Raw genomic sequence first — 23894 nt, 5'->3', positions numbered from 1 at the left:
TAGAATCTCTTATAAATCCATCAGTTAGAGATGAAGAATGTAATGCAGTTTTATCTTACTTGAGCACCGAGTGTACTTTGTTTCACAGTTAGAAATAATAAAGGATTGCAGTTCTGTCATATTCACTATCAAAAAGTATCAATGTGTTGTATGATGCTATTGTAATCTTTAGATTTGGTTAAGATTCTGGAGGCTCATCCAAGGGGGCCCACTTGGCGAGCATCCATGTTCGTATACTTTCATTCCATTTTGTGTGATTTCATTAGCAAGATTATGTGCATTGGTTAGAATCTTTCAGTTGCCACAGAAACTCCATTCTGTGACTGTTCCTACAGCCAAAGGAAAATAGAGTTTATGGTTACCAACTGGTTAGTTCATTTTCTGCATAAAATTATAAGTTTCATATTAAGTAGATTAAGTTGATATCAATAGAACCAACTTTAGAATTCATTGATTTCCATCAATTTCTTATTTAGTTGCTTCAAGCTTAAGATAAGTGTTCCTTACGAGTTTCTTAGTGCACATATAGTGCACACCTGTTTCAAGTATACATTCCTGGATTGACAAGTGAATGAACTTCTAATTAATGAATTAGTAGTCAGCTGATGCAAAGAATTGAACCTTTCGATCAAGAAAATGTGTCTTAATTACTAGGGTATTATTAGGAACCAACACCTTCTACACTGCCTATTTTGAGTATACTTTGCATGTGCCACAATGGTTCAAATCCCACATAACCCTATCCAACATAGCATAGACCACGTTAATTCTCACATTTTACAATAACTTCTTTACAAATATTCATACAATGTTGGATTATAGATATTTGTGTGCTAATGCCTTCTTACATGTATAGGCAATGATTTTGTACATGTAGATGTAACAGAATAGTGTTTCTAAAGGTATAAAAAGAAATCAAAGTGTAATTGTAATGATATAAATTACTTATCTTGCAATTTTCATACTTCAATTTGCATTTATTTTGGATGACACCACATGAGCAGGATGACAACAGATCATGCAAACATGCGCATTGCAATAGTATCTTGATTTGTAAGCTCCATCTTCTATCTCCAAGTTCCTCATTTTCTACCCATTCGAATTTTGAACTTGATTTGTTAATTCTATATTTTTATTTTGCAATTAAAATATTTCCAACCCAACACTTGGTTTAGCTTAGAAAATATATTTTTTCTCGAGCTAAGACACTTTAGAATATTGTTAGTCTATTTTTGGTCACTCTAAAATAGAATGGAAACAAAACATTTTCTTTAAGAACTAGTCATATCCTAGGGTAAAATAAAATCTCAAGACGAATAATTCACATTCTTAATAGTTTTACGATTTAAGTTTTATATTTACCAAAAGCTTAAACATAAACCTTATCATTCTTGTATTTTTTCTCCTACATATTTTACTTTGGGATGCATAACTCATGTAAATTCATATGCACATGAAAGTGGGGGCAAACTGCAAGGGATAAATGTGCATACCCTACACTTGAAGACCTTTATTTACCACTTTGGATGTATCAAAAATGTATTGTTGTAATGCTCAATCATGCTTGGCTTTCCCATTTAGAGGAATGGTTTCTCGCTTGTTGGATCTACATCCCTTGTCTACAAACTAGTTGTGGGGTTTGCCTATGGCTATAGGAGTGAATGGTGTTAGGTTGCCTATTGGGGCCTATGGCTTGGCAAATCCTACTCTTCATGTTGGGCAAGCAGTGGAGGGTCTCTTGATCTAAAGGGTTGTACTTGTAACTCAATAATGTGTGGGGTTTCCTATGTGCCACCATTCTCTTATGCAAATTTGTGATCTCGTCAAATTTGTATTTCTACTCTTACCATGGTTGGGTATGTTGTGCATGCAACCTCCTCGCCTATCTATTTTGCAAATCTTATAAAGAATCATTCTAGAGTTGTCCCTTCTACTATTGTGGTGAAAGGTTTTGTCTTACGTAACAACTTGAAAAAATATTTTCCTATCCCTTATGCTAATGCTACCCTTGTGTTTTCTCTAGAGCAAGAAGTGATCAATTGTGAAGTTTTCTTCTCAAGTGATGGTTCGTATGTTCTAATACCTATGGCCTTCTCTCCCTAATCTACATCATTGAATTTCAAAGCATTTAACTCCTTCAATTAAGGGTAAGATAGAGATTTTCCCCTCCACTATAGGCTTTTATGCAATTTGATTTTAATCTTCTAAAGATAAACAAGCTATTTTAGAAACAATGATTGGAAGTGGGATTCGCATCCTCTTTTGATTTGGCCTTGGTCTCCTTCCTTTAACCCTTTGAACGAGTCCATTGACATTACACTTGTTTGAGTGAGATTGCTTTATCTTCCCTTACAATTCTAGTGTGCTTCTATGTATGAGGTCATTGGCAATGCTTCCATTTGATTCTTAAGGGTGGATCTTGCTTCGAAGAACTGTATTCATGCTTGTTTTGCTTGTATCTTAGTAGAAGTTGATTTGTCGAAAGTGTTCCATAGTGAGGTTGTGCAACAAGTTAGTAGTTAATCTTAGTCTCAATGACTGGATTACGAGGTAATTCCTTTTTGTTTTAGGCGTTGTTTCGCTACTGGGGACTTGGCCTCTAGTTGCTCATGTGGTTATCATAAGTTTTCTTCAACTTGGTGAAAAAACACTCTTCTAGACCATCTTATGTTGTATCTTGATGATTCTATTACTAATTATTGGTATTTGGAGACTCTCTTCCATTTTAAAAGCTCCTTCCTCTAGGAGACTCCTCTTTTTTAGTTGGATAAGAATTTTGATGCTCAAAAATCTCTTGAAATTTCTAAAGCTCAATTAATTGTACCTGAGAAAGATATTTTCCAATTGACAATCCAATGTTATTCCTTAGATTGTGTAGTGGCCTAAAATAGACCTTCGAAAAGGGCTTCTCTTCCCTCTTATCTTGAGTCTACAAATTCAAATAACAACTCTTCATGGATAGTTTACAAAGGAAGAAGAAAAGCCCTCCAAAGTTGGATTCTCTTTCGCATAACAAACCTTTGGATGCAAATATGCATAGTTTTGGATCAAGCACTAATTAGAATTTGATTTTATGGCTCTTCTTATGGATCTTATTTGCTTCGCTTTGTGTTTTGTTGTTTCTCTGTTGTACCAAGGCTTGGGTCCTACCAAAACCCAACTTAATCAAAAACAATCTAAAAGCTCAATGCTACTAAGTAGCTTATACCCCTATCACTCTATTGAAAACAACTATCACCCACATAAAACACACCCAGTTTCAAGCTGAAAGAATACAATCCAAACCAAAAAATTACTAATAGGTTTATATGTTAATACCACTTCTAACAGTATCACCCTTCCATTATTAAGCAAACCAAGCAAGAGGAATTATTCATACAACTTACTACAACATTAACCGATCATTCTTCAAAATATTGAAGTCATGGAGTTGCCTCCAAGACAATTACATTTCTCCCTTCTCAATAGGGATAATAAAAGTACTTTAGTTTCAAAATCACACCACCACCCATACATATTGACTTCATCCTTGGGTGAGAAATTCACCTTTAAGTTCTTAACAATGTTCTCCACTGTTAAATATAAGCTACTAATATTTTCAGCAAGTCATGAATGTGCTTGATTTTTTGTCTCTTTGATACCATCACACAACAAGTACATTCCTACCACCATACAGGGCATAGAAGCATTGGTAGGATTACATTACATCATATACATTTCTTGCCATTAGCTAGCAAGAGTCCAACAAATATTTTGGCAACCCCTTCCAAATACTCATACAAGGTTTTCATTCATGCTCTTTGCCAAATCCCATATACACATCACCCAATAACCTAATTCAAGAATGAAAATCCCTTTCCCAAGATAGTCTATAAAAGTTTTTAATCATAACTTCACCTCTTTTTTTCCTCTCCTCTTGTTCACTCTAACCTTCCATCGATCATTCATATTTCTCATCTTGTCATTCCCACTACTCAAATAGGAGGGCATCAAAATGAGAGTTGCACATCAAAGCCAATTCACCTAAACACGGGTTTGTTAAACAAAAATATTGAATTGTTCTTTGTGCTACAAGGAAACCAAAATTCACATTTTGCAACATCATTACTCTTATCTTGTAAGTCAAACCTCCCAAGTCCCCTTCCTATCTGAAGAAGTGCAAAGCATTAATGATCCTATGTGACCTCGAGTCCTAACTTTAGTTATCAAACCATAATGCTCTACCTACATCTCACTTGTCCTTATTATTGTATTGATCCCCCATCCCTTATTAAGCCAATGAACATAAATTATTTACTTCACTATTTTTCTAGTACATGAACAATAAATTTTAACATATATACTTACGATAGAGAAAAAAATTATAAATAAAATTAAAATTAAAAAAAATGTTCATTTAAAAATAATATATTATTTTACTTCAATGTTATTTTATTTACTATATATTTAAAAGTTGATGTCTTTACTTATTCTATTGTAGATGTTATTTACTTTATAGCTTGTCTTCATATTCAAAAGATAAATGTCAATTCTAAAAAAAATTTAAAAAAATACCAATCACAACCTCAAATACTTCTCCCTCTGCTACTACCGCGCTTGATTACAATAATTAACATAGTTAGACAATGATTACATTGTATTTCCCTCTACAAATGACATCATTCAATATAATTATCGATCTCAAAAATTATTCAAGAACTTATACATCAAACTCATCATTCACTATTTTAGAATTTAAATTAAGTTTTGATATATGTACCTCTTGTTTAGATGGAGCAATAGACATCTCCAACAAGCAAGACCATATCTTTTGTTATTCATGGAAAGTAAAATCTTATATATTCCCAATCATCACCCACAACATGGCAAGTATCGATGTATATCAAAGTGAATTGCATTTGTTGCTTCCAATTTTGTTAAAACTATGGCCCTTATGTTCATTTAGTTATTCATATGCATTTTTCATGCAATGGTGTTCTAATTAGCTCATATTTCAAGATGTAGAAGAATGCAATAACAAAGAAAGCAACTACAAAAAGTGTATAGTTTTAAAAGGAAAATTCAAGAGGAAAACAAATATGTGAAGCCCAATGATTCTCGTCGTAGTACGATTTGAACTAGATATTCCACCATCTCTGACTATATTTCTTCATTGTGTTTTCCCGAATAACTTCCCAACGAAAAACGTTCAAAGAATTTACCACTTTGAAATTCTTATTAGTTCCCCCCATCAAATTCTAAGGTTCGCATGTTTTTTCTTCAATTTAAAACCCTAGGAATACACATTATGGTTTCATTTTTCACAATACATTATATTACATGTCTCTTGGGTTTTTATTCGTACTATGGAATTCAACGAGAAAAGAATCTAGCCAGAACTAGGGAATGTTTTGCATTGAGATGGAAAATACGTCACCTGTGGAATTTGCCCAACCTGGGAACCAAGAAAAATATCTAAGGATTCGGCCTGGAAACATTGGTATGAGCAATGATGTCAGAAAAGAATAAATACCTTATCTGATATTAATTCTAATGCAATTAGCTTCTTGGGTTGACATTCAAACTAACTGTCAATTATATGACTTATAAAATAACTTAGAATGGTGTTCTTAAGGCTATGAGATGCTTACAATCTTGATCTTTTTAATATTTAAGCTTAGGTGTTTAGAATGGGATATTTGAGAGAGGAAAAACCGGCCTTGTATCTTTACATTTGCTTCTAGTTGGGAATCCGCCAACTAGACACTATCTAGTATGTCTGATAGTATGTTACAATTTAAGTCTTGTCTTTTGTTTAAAACCAACCAAAAAATGCTTTAAACCGTTACTCCAAGACATGCTTCCTATTGGACTTGTCATATGAAAAGTTAGTTGTATTAGGGTTATATCTGCTTTGAAATCTACGTCGACCAAGCTTTACATTTTATAGAAACAATCTAATTATGGTTGGTCAATCTTTTTGAAAAAGATATGAACAAAACATTATACCTCTTTGTATGAGGTAATTGGAAACATAAAATGTGTGGACTTCCAAAGTGGAGTCTCATACATATCAACTTGGTGTCTCACATAGCAGTGACCTAAACCACTCCCTTAATTTGTTTACTGATTTAGAATGCAAGATATAAAGAGACTTTGATGCATCATAGGAAGCTTACTTTGTCAGAAAAGTTTTTTGTGAATTTGTCTCACAAGATTGTACAGTTTTTTTGTTTTTTTACTTTTAAAAATAGCGCACACAAGCTAAAAGATTGAAAGGCAATTAAAGAAAACATACTAAAAGTTCTCTATGGATAGGTGCTATAAAGGATTGGGGACAGTAGGAGAAAAACTTCAGTATGGTAGACATGATCATGATAATTATTTCCAACAGATGTCTCCCATACTTCCTGCCTGGAGGGAGTGAATAGTAATACCAACCACCTTCCCCAAATTTTGATATAAGGAACATGACGGTTCTACTATGAAACATTCAATAGTGGGCCAATTGTGGGCCAATAGTGATATTGCAGAAGCCTGATACAACTAAACCCCTGCAAGTAGATGCTCTAAGTGAAGAAAACTCAGATCATGTGGGATGATTTTAATTCTGGTACATATGATAATTCCACAGTTAAACAGAAAAGGGTAAGTGGTTCATATTGATCCTGTTGCTGCTTAAGTAATGTTCGTTTCTGATTTAGAATTCATTTTATTGTGTGCAGCAAATATTAAGAGGTCCATTAGTGGGAAAACCCAGCCATTATCAGTTGCCTTACAAAACGGTAGACACGATGGTGACACATTTTTTCAACAATAGCGCAATCCTGAGTCAAGTTAATATTCCTTCAATTAGAAAGGAGAGCGTTCGTCTATATTTAATCAATGACAATAACAACAATTCAATCAATTCTTGACAATGTTGATCATATGAAATGTCAGGGTTTTTGTCTTATGGATGATCTGCCACATGGATTAACCATCCATGGAGTATTGGAAGAGTCTATTACAGTAAAATGGAGGAAAGAAAGTGTTGTTTCGGTTTTTTCTATTAAACCAGAGTTTGCTGATGTTGCTAGCAATCCTGTTTCTTCACCTAGAACTGTCTTATCAAGAGATTTGATATGTTTGAATTAAACTAAGTACTATTAAACAGATTAGAACTCTATTGTTGAATATGTCCTTTTCTGATAACATGACGAGTCTAGTGCAACTTATATTTTGTCATATTTCATTTGTCAATGCTTATCTCAAACATCTGTAGTAGCCAGCACCAGTCTTTTCTCTAGTGATAATGCCCCTACTATACTCCTAGGCATGGATACCAAATTCCTTTTCAATTCCCTTATCAGAATTCTTTCAAGTAAGTCTCTTACTTGATGTTCCTTGGACTCTTGTCAAGACTTCCTCTCGTAAATATCTTCTTACCTTTCCTTCTTGTTGTCTCCCTCAAACTATTACGACCTAATCCTTTTGAGTTATCCATCTTCTTTCTCTTTCTTACTTGAAGACAGCATCTTCTTAAGTCCTCTGTTTTCTGACAGATTCTAAATTGCTAAAGAGAATACTAGCTTGAATAAAAAATAAAATCAAGATGCTAGGGGGAAAAAAATGAAAAGCATTTTGTCAATTATGCTTATATATGTTCAGCTTTCCTTTGTACCCAATATGGTCTAAAAGCGTAAATCAAAAGCCAGCAACATTCATGGATGAGATTAACAAAGATCTTGAAATAGTCAATTAATTATACAAGGCTACAAGCAAAATTATGTTAGTGTTTCAGTTGCATCATAATGATATCAAAACAATAATTCACGAAGTAATGGACAACAGAGTGGTGACAAAAGCTAAGCTCTAGATTTCTGTCTGTATCAGCTTTTAAGTTGCCCAAATTTACTAGCTGAAGAAGTTACCGTCCTTGTTTTTGCATTTTTTGTCACATGAAAATTGTTTGCTTCCAATCCAACCTGTAGTCAAAGCTATAAGCATTAGCTATATAAAAGCCAGTTGAGCTCTAAGCTCAAAAAGAACGATGTAAGAATATCAAACTCGCTTCCAAAACAATATATGTCTTGGGACTGTTACCATCTCTTTTGAAACAAACATTTTTGTTATTGGCCTAAACAGATCCTCTTTTTTGATTGTACGAGGGGAAAAACCTCATTCACCTCCTTATACTACTTATACTCTATCCCCATATTCCTTGAAAGCAAATATAGGAGTTGTCATTATTTGAGATAAGTACAATCTAAATGAGAGAAATGGTTTTTATTAAGGGTATAGCAGCTTGATTCTGTTAGAAGAAAACCTTAAAATAAAGTGACAAAAGAGCTAACCCTTATTTTTGAAGATCAAAAGAAAGCCCAGTTTTATATACCTAAATCAAACAAAACTCTTGAATATTTTAATGTCAACAGAACGCAAAACTAATGACAGCTACATTGAAAGATAGTGCCAGACCTTAAAAAATTGTCCAACCTAGAGGGATATCTTTCTTTGTATGATAAACAATAATCCTACAATTACAAAATACCTCATGGCAATACACTCAAGTCTTTAAAACTTGGAGCACTGTCCTTGTGAGCTAAACTATATAAAAATAGAAATAAAAATAAAAAAAAGTGTGTCAAGAATTATCATAAAGATTATTATCACTGTTAAGGATAAAAGACTGCATTGAGGTTTTACAATCTCCTAGTATGACTACCTTACTAATAAGACAAATAAAAGAGGGTTGAAGTACCACACAAAACTTCATTAAAAAGATTTATGATCATGCAATAAGCTCAGAATCATATTTTAGAAAGAATGACGAGGAAAATTTTGCAGATGCCAGAGCTAGCTAACTTCAATCTTCAATTTTGTAGAGATGTAGACGCAATATCAGATGCTCTGAACCTAAATTTCCCCAAGATCACTTGGTAGAGTATCAAGCTTGCAATGAACTAGAAGATGCGTGAAGCTAAGTCACCAGGTTCGAATTCGAATTCAAAGTTTGACAACTTTGAAATTCAAATGAAGTTCGATGAGGGAAAAACTCGAAATGTATAAAACTCGAATTAAATTCGCCACATGTAATTTTTAAATTGTTTTAATAAATATATGTAATATATCTATAAAATTGCCTAAATAGTTTAACATTGATAAATAGATTTGAAATCGTTACAAAAAGATGACATATTTATAAAATATAAACCATAGGAAACATATGCTAGGGCACGAAGAACTACCCTTGCAGGCTGCGACTATCACGGGTCCGTGACTACTTCTCCTGCAAGCCGCGACTCACGACAGACTAAAGATGTGCTTAAAAAATATTAACAAAAGAAGAAAGCCAAAAATTTATAAAGAAAAAAAAAATTTGAAGTTCAGCGAATTTCAACGATTTTTTTTTTTTTTTTTGTTCGGCGAATTTCGAACTTTAAGGATGAAATTCGGCCGAACCTGGTGACTTAGGCGTGAAGAATATAATTTTAATTTGCATATGGAAAGTTGCATTTGAAATCTGGGATTCATTAAGTTTTTTAAAACAAATGAGAATGTTTGGAAAACAGCATTCAAGACAAAGCAAGCTTTGTATAAGCGGCTTGTACTTCCTTTAAGATTGTGTAATGTTCTGACAACTTTCATAAAGTTCGTAAAAGAAATATTGAAACCATTTACTAATTCTTGTTTCATTGTTTAATTGGATGCTATCTTGGTTTTCACTTGGGTGAGCAGCTAATGCATTTGAAACAAGTTTTGAAAGAAAATGAGCTGCAGCTCAAAGAGAAGAAAAATGTGTTTACTCAACCATCACTAACTTATTTGGTACATATGGTTGGAATTGCAGATGATAATTAAACCAACGAAAACATGAGTTGTCTTGAAGTAGCCAATGCCTTACAACATAATGGAAACAAAGAGTTTCAAAAGCAAGCTAAGTACTGATGAAGTTCATTGAATCCATTTTTGTAATAGCACACCTTTACATTATTTAACACCAAGTGATACATCATTTACATGGGGTAGTAATCGCAAGATGAATTTGTTGAATTGAAGCAAAATATAACCAATGCACTAGTTTTGGCACTACCAACTTTGCAGCTCCAATGAGGTGGAAACAGGTGAAAGTGACAATGCCAAGGGGATTGTCCTTTTGCAAGGAGATAAACTCATTTTTTATAATTCTAATATGTTTCATTGAACAATTTTAAATTATTGCACATGTGATAAGAAATTTTATGCACTTGTTCAAGTACTTAAGATATGGAAACACTATCTAATAGAAAGGAAACTAAAATCCACACAAGTCACAAACCACTCCAGCATTTGCAAACAATACCAAAATTGTCACAAGCATATCTTGATAGATTAACGATTTCTTGCAACAATTTTATTTGGTTATCAAATATAAGAGAGGTGTGATGAATGAGTATATTGATATGTTGTCTTAACCACCTTTCATTTCAGCCTTGGACGCTCCATCCATTTCTGACTTAGCCGCAATATTGAACGCAATGTTTTAGTGTTCATCAGTATGGGAATGGTACAAGTAGCACGTGGGTATTTATGCCACTCAAAACAACCCAATGGATATGGCTGAGCTGAATCTAAACGTGCACCAATTTGTCAACATGCTCCCTATACTACCTTGTACCTTGATATAGTGAAGGATATGGCAATGATGCAGATTTTTGGGATGCATTTCAGTATTTACATGGGATAGAGGAGTAGATTTTAAGCCCAAGGAAGGCTACTATCTCCAAACTGGTAAGCTCTACAAGTTGGCATAGATTTGCGTGCCTATAAAGAGACGAATTTAACAAATGATAAATTCTCATACTTCAAAGCTAATTTACCAATTCTAATATGGGGTTGGGTATGGAATTCAGCTAAGTTGCCGGTTCGGGTTCGGGTTCCGGTTCGGGTTCGAAGAACCCGGTACGCCGGTACGGCAAAATTTTGAAAAGGGGTTTGGGTTCGTTTGGGTTCGTTAGTACAAAAACATGTAAATTTATATATATATATCAAAGCCTATAAGCATGAATTAAAATATGTATGTCACATAGCATCATATGAACAACAAAACAAACATAAACTTGTAATCATAGCATCATGATCATACCATAATTGATAATAGCATCATATACATCAAGTTTAATATCAAAATGACAAAATATTCAAGTATCATTGTTTCAACTTTCAACAATATAAACTTAAAAGTTTAATCATCAAATGGATCATCTAATTCTTCATCCTCCTCCTCCTCCTCCTCCTCATCCTCATTGACATTGACATTACATGAGCCAATGCCACTTGCACTTGCACTATAAGTTGGCTCAATTTCCGAGTCATCAAGTGTCAATGCAAGAAGCTGAGAACCAGGAGCATCCAAATCAGTATGCTCTGGCTCTATATCCCACATCTTTGTTTCCCCTTGTGTGTAGTCATGTTGTTTGTGTGAAAGAAGACGTAGGTTGGAATGCACATATACTAAATTCTCCGCTCTTTTTGATAGCAGCCTATTGCGCTTTACTGAGTGGATGAAAGAGTATGTGCTCCAATTTCTTTCTGAAGCAGATGAACTAGCAACCTATGAAGACAAAGTAAACAATTAAAGTTATACATTAATAAAAATAAAATTACTAGCAACCTATGAAGACAAAGTAAACTATAAATAAACTAAAACTTGTAAATTAAAAATTTTAATTAATTAAACTTACTTGTGATAAAACTTTTATAGCGAGGGGTTGTAGGTGTTGGAAGCATGTGCCATGGAAGTACCACCAGCTATGAGCATCTTTCTTGGATCTATGACGAAGTGCATCAACACTTAGACCATTCCCATTTGCGAATTCTATGAACTCATTTGTAACAACATCTCGCAAATCATCATCGGGATATAGTCTAAGAAATGCTGCCTTATACCCATCAGATACTTCTAGATCTCTCCATGGTGGAATCCTTCCTGGTTTATCAAGAAACTGATTGCTATAGTACTTAGGTGTCAAGGCATAGGCAAGAAGGTGCAAAGGAGTGGTCATCTTATTCCACCTCTCTACAATAATTAATTCCAGTTCTTTGAAGAATTTCTCCTGAGGATCATTCTCTTTTTCATTTATAGTGAACTTTATTTTTTCAAGCATTGAATCAATGCCATCATAAATCTCACCTATGCAAGGCCTATCCATGTCTGTATAGCGAATCATGCTCATGATGGGCTCAGTGATACTTAGGAGATATGTAACAAGATCCCACCATTTCTCATCCAATATTCTATCCCTAATTTTTCCTGCCCTCTCAGTGCTACTTTGCTTCCATACAGTCCAATTGGTGCTGATCACCATATTGCATAGTGCCACTCTAACTTTCACAAGTCGTCTTAAGACGATTGTGTTTGATGCAAAACGGGTCTCAGCAACCTATAACACAAATTAATGCCAAATTATTAAAAAATAAAGCCAAACTTTAAAGAAGAATACACAATATAGCTTACACAATGATATTATTAACATTGAAAATTCAAAAAAATCAGAAAATGTAAAATTAAATTACTATTTCACTTACCTTCAATACCTCCAAATTCGAATAGGTTCTAAAAATCCCTTGAGACATGTGGTGGTTTGTGATGAACATCTGGATGTCCTCAGCCTCTGCATACACATCTCTGATCCATTTTATTTTTTGCCCAATCCTTTGTAGCATAAGATTGAGTGAATGTACCGCACAAGGTGTCCAAAAGATGTGATCATAGCGTTGCTCAACCAACAAACCAGCAGCTCTACAATTTTTTGCATTGTCCGTTATGACTTGGACAACATTGCGGGGTCCCACAGACTCAATGGCAGAGATGAGAATTTCTGCAATAAATTCGCCATCTTTTATTTGGCCCTCACAATCCACAGCTCTCAAAAACATTGCCCCTTTAGGGGACACCGCTATGACATTGATCAAGGGACGGTTTTTAGCATCTTTCCACCCATCTGAAACAATTGCTACACCTGTCTCAACCCACGAATCCCTTATGGGTTTCAATGCATCTTCAACCCTCTTCACCTCTTTCTCCAATAATGTTCCACGTACCTTCTCATAACCGGGGCCCTTATACCCTCTTGGTGCCTCATTAACACTTTTTATCATTTGCTTCCAATATGGGGAGCGAACAACATTGAATGACAAACCATTTGCATAAATGCACCTTACTATATCTTGATCAGCATTGTCTCTACTCTCATTTTGGAATGCGGTTTCTAAAGGCCCTTTTGTTCTTTTACGTGTCAAGGGTGGTTCACTTTGAGGTCCATTTGTGGCAAAGAAGGGGTGGTCTTCTACTACAATACTGGGATTAGAAGGGCCTTGCATTCCCCTTGTTTTCTTTGATGCGGTTTGGTTCAATCTACGGGCTTCCCTCTCTTCTGCCGCCTCATGCTCCCTAATATATTTCATCACTATCTCATCTGGTATAGGTTTACCATTTTTGCCAGGGCATTTTTTGATGCCTCTTCCTTTTATTCCACACAAATGGCCTACCACTCGATAATATGAACTATTACGTTCAATATCACATCCATGGCATTTCCAACGGAATCCCCCACCTCCCGGAAGTTGTTTTATAATGTCCACATATTTCCATAAGGGAGAATTTGGATCATTTCTTTGTTTTGCAATTACTTGTTCATTGCCAATGGAGGAAGATGTAGATGCCATTCTAGTTCCTATGGCAAGAAATAAAATAAACATATTCAAAAACAAAAACTAAATAATGAAAAAAAATTCAAGTTTCATGTTTGACAATTTGTGAAACAAAAATAGTTGGAAAAAAATGTTTAAAAACCTACCTCTTGCTGCCAATGGAAGCTTGAAAATGTATGGAAATGATGCTGCAACACTTGTTGAAGCTTCTAAAATCAGTCTTCAACTCCTCCTCTTTGATCTTGGAAGCCAAATTTTGTTCAACCTCTCTTCAACCTGCTCTCATAAAAAATTTGTTTGCAACACAAATGAGGTGAAATGTGTCAATAAGATGTTTTAGAAGTGTTTTTTAGGTTATAATTTTCGCTTTTTTAAAGGCGGAATTGAAAAAAAAAAAAAATTTGGTTTGTTTTTTAACTTATTGGGCCGCCCAGCCACGCGGGTTCGATTGGGTCCGCCCGGGTTCGACTGGGTTCGACCCCGGGTTCGACTGGGTTCGACCCGGGTCGAACCCACCCTGGGTTTTACGAACCTTGGTCGAACCCAGGTCGAACCGGACCCGTACCACGGACCCGGTCGAACCCGGACCCGTACCAGGGCTTCCCAGGGGCGAACCCTGCAACTTAGGAATTCAGGTAGTCCAGCACGACAAAATATCCTTGGATACAGTATGCCTGGGTACAGCTGTACACACACAGATATATATATATATATATATATATATATATAGAGAGAGAGAGAGAGAGAGCAATACTCATAATTACCAGTAAACATGTAATGTCCCCAATTTTCAGGTTCTCCAGCAAGCTTTAGCAGCTGATACTCTGGGTTCGCGTCAGCTTGTTCGGATGAATAATCTGATGTTTCCGATGAGCTCAGTTGGTTTATTGGAGTTATACACCACTTTCCAAAGTGATTTATGGCCTCTAGATTGGTCTCCAAGAATCTTGGATAAGCCGTCTATTTTAGTAAGTCGCCCGATCAGCCTCGTTTTCTATTATTCATCATCAAGATCACTCTGGTGCGATCGGAATTTGATTCCGATGTGTTCTAACACGGTTTCGCAAATTTGATGCATTAATGAGTTATTTTAATTATTTTACTAAGGATGTTTAAATTTAATTAAAATATTTAATTCCAGCCTTAGTGTTATAGCTCATTGGAACCAGAGCGAAAAGTTTTAAATCTTGGGCGCATAAAACAGTGACCTTAAATGTCAAAATATTATTATATTATTGAAAGGGTCATTTTTAGAGGAAAGAGGGAGTTAAAATTAATAATGTGACTATTAAATCAAAGTACATTTATTTATAAAGTCACTTTATTTTAAAAGGTACACTTTATTCACTTAAGAGAAGTGATATTTTAAACAGAAGTTATTTATCCCACATTCATGGTGTCTTGGGAAATGAGCCCAATGAGAGTTATAAATGAAAGCATTAAATGCAGATTGGGACATCTTGGAAATTGTGTTTCTTGAGAAAATCTGGAAAACTTATTGGCTTTTGGGGACATACACCCTCACTGGCGACGTTTCCCACATTTGTGAAAGATCAAATCTGGGAAATCTTTAATCAAAATTGCAGTGACTGGAATCATGGAGTTGGGAATGCGCAGGACAAAGTTCATTCATGGAGGAAGTCGCAGTCCTTGGTGATTGGTAAGGACATCTTCTAACTTACCATAGAACATTATATCTTCAGGTAGAAGCTGATGTTGCTCAGAAAGAAATACTCGCAGGGTTTAGAGACTTTAATGCCATTAATCGCAGCCCTGAGGTTGCAGCTGGGCGAACTGGAAGTGTCAATTTCTTGTCACAAAAGAATCGGCCCTCTTGCAGAACACACAGTGGAGATTTTGAAGAATGTAATGTACAGACTAGTCAACTAGTGTTGGATGCACATTGACTTGTAACAACTTCATTAATATTGCTGGGCGTGATCCTTAACTTCTGCGATAAGTATGTGAGAAAATAAATAATCTGCTGATCCCCTATGTTGAGCAGTTGGGTTTCCTTTTTGCTGTATATGAACAGTTATGCCTGCTGGGCATTGCAAATACCCTTGGCTGGACGTATATACTCTGGCTGCGCGAAAGACATTTTATTGGCTGGGCATATCATAGTTCTTCTTCCTGCTGGATGTAAACAAAAATCATTGTGTGTGGTTAATGAAATTCGCTGTGTGCATTTGTGCTGGGCGTGTGAAGGACAGCCAGGAACCATGATTCTGAGCCTCTTCAATTTGTGACCTGGAATACATGTGGCTGCAGCTGTTATGGTGTGAATAGAGATTGCTGCTGGGACGTGAGGACTGAAAGAGATACACAGCAACTAATTTATTCCAGGTTCCCAGCTAAATTCATTTGCAGCTGTAACTATTTTGTATATTGAATCTTTGAAATAATATTGTGGTCTAAGGAGAAAGAACAGTAATAATGTTATGGTGATGGCTGGAAAAATTGAAACATTAGCAAATGCTTACTGTTAGTTGTTCTGATATGAATTTTGTCAAATGAATGGTATACAATAAATGTTCAGTAGTTTACTTAATAATTGTAAGATATGTTGCCATTGAGCTTGTGAATGAATGAATGCACAAAAACAAATAAAACGCACCAGGTGACAACAAATCATTAACCCAAACAGTCAGAGAAAGAATTCAGTTCACAAGTTATTGCTAGCCAATTGTTTGTCAAAATTCTTCAAGCTGATTGGAAAGTCAGATTGGGCAAATAGGGGCAGTCTATCACAGAACACAATATTTAAACATGTTTAAATAACTCGTGATTTGCCAAAAAGAAAAGATTCATAAATTCATAATTTAGCGACTTGTCAAAAGTCAATACACAACGAAAATTACAATCAGTATTCAATAATCTTCATATTGCTCTTCACCAAGAGCATCAAAGTCAACATTTGGATCGATTTCATTTGAACCACAATGAGTTACAATGCCACTTCCACTGCCCATGTCATGTAAAAGTTGCTTCATCTAAAGAGATTTTTGGCAAGTTGGGCATAATAACATCTTAGTCAACACACTCAAGAGTTAGATAACAGTTGTTGTCACCCCTCATTGTAATCAAGTTTCTTATGTGACAAGAGATCCCAATAACTAGTGTGGGTCTAAGGAGTGGAGACCCCAATGAGTTTGAAAGGCAACAACCCCATCAGGGTCAAGGGGCGACAACCCTCATGGGGATCTAGGGGCAATGCCCTCAACATGGTCAAAAGGCTGCACAAATCACAAAGTTCAAAGGTAGAGCTCCTACCACTAAGCCAAAATTAAGGCCTTTGAAGCCACACAAACCTTCATGGCATGTGCCATTTTCACAATTAAATCGCTTAAGAGCAAAATTATTGAATTGGGATAATGGTGGAGAACTTGTACTTGAAGGAGAGTGTTGTCACAAAAGTTTGCACCCTTGCCAAGCTATCAACTCAACAACCTCATGAAACATGGAAACAAACCCAAAGTGTGGGACCTTGCGCAAGGGATTGAATCTATGGAGAAGGTTGGCTTCCTTCTTTATCCAGTTGCAGGTATTGAACCAACCCAACACTTCAAATTGTACTCCTAAACCTACTCTAACAGCTTGTAGGAGACAAGAGGTGAGAAAATGCAGAAAGTAAAGAGGTGATGCACCAACATAAGAGATGTCTCTCTCCCCGCCCCAAAATGACACAAAGAATCAATCAAAATACATTGGAGATGCACAAACTTCAATTGCATAAATGACACCAAAAGCATGTATGGAGGTTAGAATTTGTTACATGTCAAAAGGTAAGAAGGTTTCCCACAAGTCACTCAAAAACAAGTTAACATAGCATATATGTAAGAGAAAGCCAGGAAACACACACTTATCATGAAGGTAAGAAAACATACACAACATGCATAAGTCAAAGAGAAGCAAGAATGACGATTTTGATTCACTCTTAGGCCAACAGCCAAACTCACAATTGCAGAAATGCAAGAAATATACAAGTCTTCGAGAGAAGTGAAAGAGTATCATGGAAGTAAGAAAACATACGCAACATGCATATGTCAAAGAGAGGCAAGAATGACGATTTTGATTCATTCTCGGGCCAACAACCAAACTTACAATTGCAGAAATGCAAGAAATATACAAGTCTTCAAAAGAAGTGAAAGACTAGAAGATAGCTCAAACTACTAGGGAGAGAACCCTTTACAATGAGGCTTAACAACCTACTTATAGCAAACTGTTCGCAAAGAAGAAACCAACGGTCAAGGAGGGGAAACCCTAACTCTAGCGTGTACAAGAGAATGTCAATCTGAGAAAATAAGGAAGTGGTCGAATCTGACATGAGTGTGCATGCAAGAAACCTGGCCATACCTTGACAAGGGAATCTCAAGAAGGAGAGTACTTCTAGAAGGTGGATAGTCTGACAATCCAATGTCAAAGCACGCAAACTTGACATTAAGGCCATCAAGGAAATTATAAATAGGCATGGCTTTGGACTCTACTTTGATGGCAACCTGCAAAATACATTAAATGCACCCCTATAGTTCCATATATGAAAATAGACAAGTTGTAGGAGTTAATCACAACATTTGGAGTCATCGGAGATTGGGCATCGAGCCTTCAGGAAACCGTCACTAATAATGAGGAGTCAGGGACCCCGGAGTCCGAAAGACCGAAGGGGCAAGAGGGAGGTGGGAGAGGGATTTTAGGTTTCGGGGTTCAGGGAAACAGTCTAACACTTACCAAAAGAGTAAGGATTAGACCAGTTCCTCAAAATCGGAAATTCAACAAAGGCAGGATTTTTTGTATTGCGAGGTTCAAGGAAACGGTCTAACACTTACCAAAAGAGAAAGGGTTAGACCAGTTCCCCAAAATTCTATATCCAACAAAGGAAGGATTTTGTATTTTGGGTTTCAAGGAAACGGTCTAACACTTACCAAAAGAGTAAGGGTTAGACCAATTCCCTGAAATCCAAAATTCAACAAAGGAAGGGTTTTCGTATTTCAAGGTTCAGGGAAATAGTCTAACGCTTACCAAAAGAGTAAGGGTTAGACTAGTTCCCTAAAATCCAAAATCTAACAAGGGTTTTTGTATTTCGAGGTTCAGGGAAACAGTCTAACGCTTACCAAAAGAGTAAGGATTAGACCAGTTCCCCGAAATTCGAAATCCGACAATGGAAGGGTTTTTCATATTTCGGGGTTCGGGAAAACAATCTAACTTTTACCAAAAGAGCAAGGATTAGACCAATTCCCCGAAATCCGAAATCTAACAAAGGAAGGGTTTTTGTATTTTAGGGTTTAGAGAAACGATCTAATGCTTACCAAAAGAGTAAGGGTTAGACAAGTTCCCCAAAATCCAAAATCTGACAAAGGAATGGTTTTCATATTTCGGGGTTCAAGGAAATGGTCTAACACTTACCAAAAGAGTAAAGGTTAGACCAATTCCCTAATATCTGACAAAGGGTTTTCGTATTTCAAGGTTTGGGGAAACAATCTAACACTTACCAAAAAAGTAAGGGTTAGACCAATTCCTCAAAATCCAAAATCCAACAAAGGTTCGGGGAAATGGTCAAACGCTTACCAAAAGAGTAAAGGTTAGACCAGTTCCCCAAAATCCAAAATCCTTTGGGAAAAGGGAGGGAGAGTGGGCCAGTGGACCCCAGGGACTGAAGGCAAGATGCAAGGCGAAAAGACCAAAAGTCCGACCCATGACAAAAGAACACTTAAGCATTTTCCTAATTCTCTGACTTGGTGCTTAATCAATTGAGGCAAAACTGGTCCATGGAACATATCTTTGATTGGTTCTCACTGATGGACCAAGGGTGTCATAAAATGACAACAGGTTGGTCACAAATTCAAGGATTGAGCCTCAGGGCTCTACCAATATCATACAAAGTATGATCAAGGATCCCCAATCTGTCCCCAAAGCATTCAGACATCAACCTTCGATGTTGAAGATGACAGGTGACATAGGTTACAATGACATGGGTTCGAACCTTGAACCCCACTAAGGGAGAAAAAACCTAAGTATGTCAACCTTTGGAGATCGAAATTGGCCTTTGACAATTTCCTCAAGCTAAGAAATTGAACCCTAACCCCCAATCCCCGATTGGCCTTCGATCCATTAGTCGTCAGGCATGAAGGATGAAGGATGATTATTACACTTGGGATACACCGACCCCCAACCACCGATCCCCGCTATCACCTTGCCTCAAAACATTCCTTAGAACAGGCTTCGAGGGTGCCTAAGTCTAAAATGTCAAAGTCTTGGTAAACTCTAAACCTTGAGCCCCACCCATAATGAATAGACCGTCAAACATCGGGCTTCAAGGATCCTTGGTCCCAAGTACTACAGGCTTATCGGGACTAGCTCAAGCCCAATCCCCAATCCAGACCTAAACTCCATTTCATCTACTCTTGATTCATGCAATGTTAGTTGTTGTTCAATATGGATACATGTTATGATGAAAAAGTAATATCAATGATATTAATGTCCTTTAGCTTACACCGTGTATTTTCCTAACTTAGTTTTTGTGCAGGAGAAGTGATGTTTGAAGAGAAAGCAACTCCAATGAAGTAAAGTTCTTTAGTTACTACCCTCCCTCCAAGCTAGTGTTTTTTGAATAACAAATAACAAACATAGATTTATGTCATATTGACCTAGATGAGTTCCTAAAAAGGATGGCAAATCCAAGCAACGGGAACTACAAGGGAGCATCCTTGGTAAAGTCTGGATTGGTACAAGCAGCAGCTTTCCCTATTTCTTTAGTTTTACAACCCTTAGACCTAGTGTTGGCCTATGCCAAACACTACAATGCAGCTTAAAGAAAAGTCTATGGGCCTCTGGGGGAAATAGTGCTAAATAGGACTCCAAATTCAATCAAAAGAGTATTTGGTATTCCTCCATATAATGGCTATGCAAAAATGAATGTAAAGGGATGAATATTATAAGAATCGCACACATCCTATGGACTACATTAACAACCATTTGTTGGAGAGGCCAAGGAAAGGACAACAACTAGATAAGTTGAAGACAATTCACAAAAGCATGTTACATATGGATGCAAGAAATCAAGTCACTCTCCTAAGCTGAGTAGTAGGGTTACCTAATGCCAAGGAGTTCCATCCATGGATGCTCTTGTTCATCAAGACCATTGTTGTCCAAAAGGAACACATAGATTGGGGCAAAATTATAAGTGACAACATGCATGATCAGATGCTGAGGGTACAAAATGACTCAAAGTTCTATATGACTTCCTACTTGGTTTATTTGCTTGCAACACAAACAACCTATTCCCAAGCTAAGGAGAAGAGGGTCATTGAATGATCCAAAAATGAGAATATACAATCACTATCCTCACTTGACTCTTGAGAAGAGTAGGAAATTCCATGATGTTGTCAATGGTGGGTTTGTATTTGCAATAATCAAATCATTGGAGGGTGATTTTGCAAAGAGATTGTCACCAAATGCAGCAGCTGAGATCCAAAGATTTGTAAGCTATTTTATCCATTTCAAAACTTTCACATATATTAGAGTGGTTGGTTGCATTGTAGCCCCAAATAAGTTGCCAAGATATCCTTCCAACAAGCTAGTGCAAACAAGTAGGGGATGCACATGTATTGATCGTCAACAAGCATAAACCATGCTTCAAATTTCTAATCTAGAGCTTCTAAACTATTCATTGAAACAAAAGTGCTAAAGGTGTGGAACTAGAGCTTCTAAACTATTCATTGAAACCTTTGATAGTAGAGAAAAATAAGTTTGATCCAATTGGCAAGATTGGCCCAATCATTAGGGCCTACTTCAAGCATGAGCCCAAAGTAGAAGATCATTGGGCCAACTATCAGATGACTATGATGTGAAAATAAGAGATTATTGCATGATGGATTTTAAGCTTGCCAACTCAGCTTCAAAAATATGGATCCCTGAGGTAGCTAACGCTAAAGATGATGGAAATAGGTTGCACCCCTCCTACAATACATAGAAAATCTACAGCATTGCCATATTCAATGAAGACCCTTCTTTTGTAGAAGTTAAGGATATGAATGCCAGGGAGAGCAATGTGGTTAGATGGACTCAAGAATGGATTTCAAATCCATATCCAATGGATCTTGTGCCATTAGTAGGTGGTCAGCCTCGACCACAACCTAGTGGGTCATGCAAAGCTAGTCATAGAAAGAGTCCCAATAAAGGTCACAAGGGTTGTTGAAGGTAAAGGAGGAGGAGCTCCAAAGGTTGCTTCCTCAAGTAAAAAGAATTCCACCACACCAGCTGCTACTGCTACCACCACTCCCACTATTTTAAGAAAAGTTGAAACATCAAGGTCCAAAGATAAAGGAAAAGGCCACTTAAAACACCCAAGACTTACAGGATATTGAAGAAGGTGCCTAAGCAAATGATTATCGAATAATCAAAAAAAGAAGTCGTTGAACCACAATTACATAGAAAGAAGAGAACAAGGGTAGAAGTTCCTCTTGTACAAGCAAAGGATGTTCCACCTACATCAACACAAAGTGAGCAAGTGTGTCCTCCTTTGGAGCCACCATCCACACAAGAGAAAGACTCAGCTCAGCAAGAGAATCCAAATGTAACCAATTTGGAAGATGATTTGCAAGAAGAGTAAATAAGAGAAGTTGAAGTTCCAACATCAAATCAGAATGAAGAAGCTGAAGATGAAGAACAGAGAAGAGAAGAGTAACTCCCTCAACATAATCACCAAGAAGAAGAAGTGCATAGAGAAGTTGATGAAGGAAATGCAACCAAAGAAGTTGATAAAGAAAATGTTGAAAATGTAGAAGATTGCACACAATGATTGGTGAAGAGTGAATGGAAGAAGAGCGTAACGAAGAAGAAGTTCCAAACGATCAACATGAAGAAGAGGTCCCTATAAGTCATCAAGGAAAAGGACATGATCAAGAACACCAAGAAAATGAGGAAGGACATGATCATGAGGAAGAAAATCAGAAATCAAAAGAAGACACACCTCAAACTCATGAAGAGCAGCAACAGAATGAAATAGAAGGGTACAGAGAAGAGAATGTGTCTAAAGAACAAAATGAAGAAGCTTTAGAAACACCAAACACTTCATTTGGTGTGGCATGTGGGCAACTTCCTGTTTGGTTAACCCAAACAATCCAGAACAGACAAAGGAGATACAAAGAGATGAACGAGGAAATTTTGCCATTTTAGAGCAGACATTCAAGACTCCTAAGTCTACAGGGAAAAAAGCAGCATTCCACGGGGACGTGTCCCCCCCCTTTCTGGGCACGTCCCCCCGTCAGAAACGTCTCGAGGACGGGGGGACGGGGACGCAACGTCCCCCGCCATCCCACCACCGCCACCCAAGCGTCGCCGGGACGCGGAGACGTCCCCGCATCTCCCAAGGAGATGGGGAGACGTGGAGATGTCTCCTTGGGAGACGTCTGGGTGTCTCCCAGAGAGACATGGAGACGCCTCCACGTCTCCTTAGGAGACGTTTGGGCGTCTCCCCGTCCTTCGAGAGACGTGCATACGTCTCTCCAAGGACGGGGAGACGCCCAGACGTCTCCTGTTGCCCCCACGTATATGCAATATTTAATATTAAAATTTAAAAAAAAAAGTGACTTTTTAAGTTTTTTGAGGGTTAAGGGGTAACTCTAATTGGACGTGGGCCAAAAGAAAAATAACACCCGACGCCTTTAGAAAATAATAAAAGTATTTTTGGCCTCGCGGGGCGCTGCCCCTCGACCCCGCCCTGTATCGCGACAGGGAACGCGCAAGGGGCGCTGCCCCTTGACCCCAACTTGGGGGTGCTGCCCCCAAACCCCTGTTGAAAAATATAGGGGGAAACCGCGCCGATAGAAGTAGGGAAAATCTAACCTCCGAGTCTGATTAGGCTCCATATAACAACACAACTTAGAAATCTTGGTATTTAGATTTAGTATTTCAAATTTCCTATAGTCTCATTTGAAATATAATTCTTACACTGTAATACTGTCATACATCTTTTCAAAACTAGTTTTTCAAGTACTATATGTATATGTATAACTATATCAGCACCACCACCCCGCCGCCGTCCCTCCGCCGTCCCCAAACTTAGGCCCTTGGTCCCCCCGTCCCAAAAACGCGTCCCCGTGTCCCCCTGTCCCCAACGCCCGTGGAACACTGGAAAAAAGCAAGAAAGGTCTCCGTTGTAACAATTGATGCATCTGGTCGTCAAAGAGCACAGATAGCTGTCCCTTTGGTGGACAAACTTGAAGAAGAAATGCAGCCATAAG

The 23894-nt window shown here is 37.1% G+C and overlaps 1 protein-coding gene across 4 annotated transcripts in view; it reads right to left on the bottom strand.

Annotated features, from left to right (window-relative positions):
• Positions 1–7665: 7665 nt before the first annotated feature.
• The window catches only part of LOC131073514 (uncharacterized), a 38305-nt gene continuing 22076 nt past the window's right edge, over positions 7666–23894 (bottom strand). Inside the window, exons 1-3 of one of the 4 annotated variants that reach the window (XR_009112892.2) lie at positions 13800–22931; positions 11685–13676; positions 7953–11554 (exon numbers count right to left, since the gene is read on the bottom strand). The gene's annotated coding sequence lies outside the window, so the exon portion shown is untranslated. The other 3 variants (XR_009112891.2, XM_058009955.2, XM_058009956.2) reach the window with 3 other exon arrangements.

Source organism: Cryptomeria japonica, chromosome 1 (assembly GCF_030272615.1).
Source record: "Cryptomeria japonica chromosome 1, Sugi_1.0, whole genome shotgun sequence".
NCBI lineage: Eukaryota > Viridiplantae > Streptophyta > Pinopsida > Cupressales > Cupressaceae > Cryptomeria > Cryptomeria japonica.
This window is presented reverse-complemented; position numbering and strand designations above follow the sequence as displayed.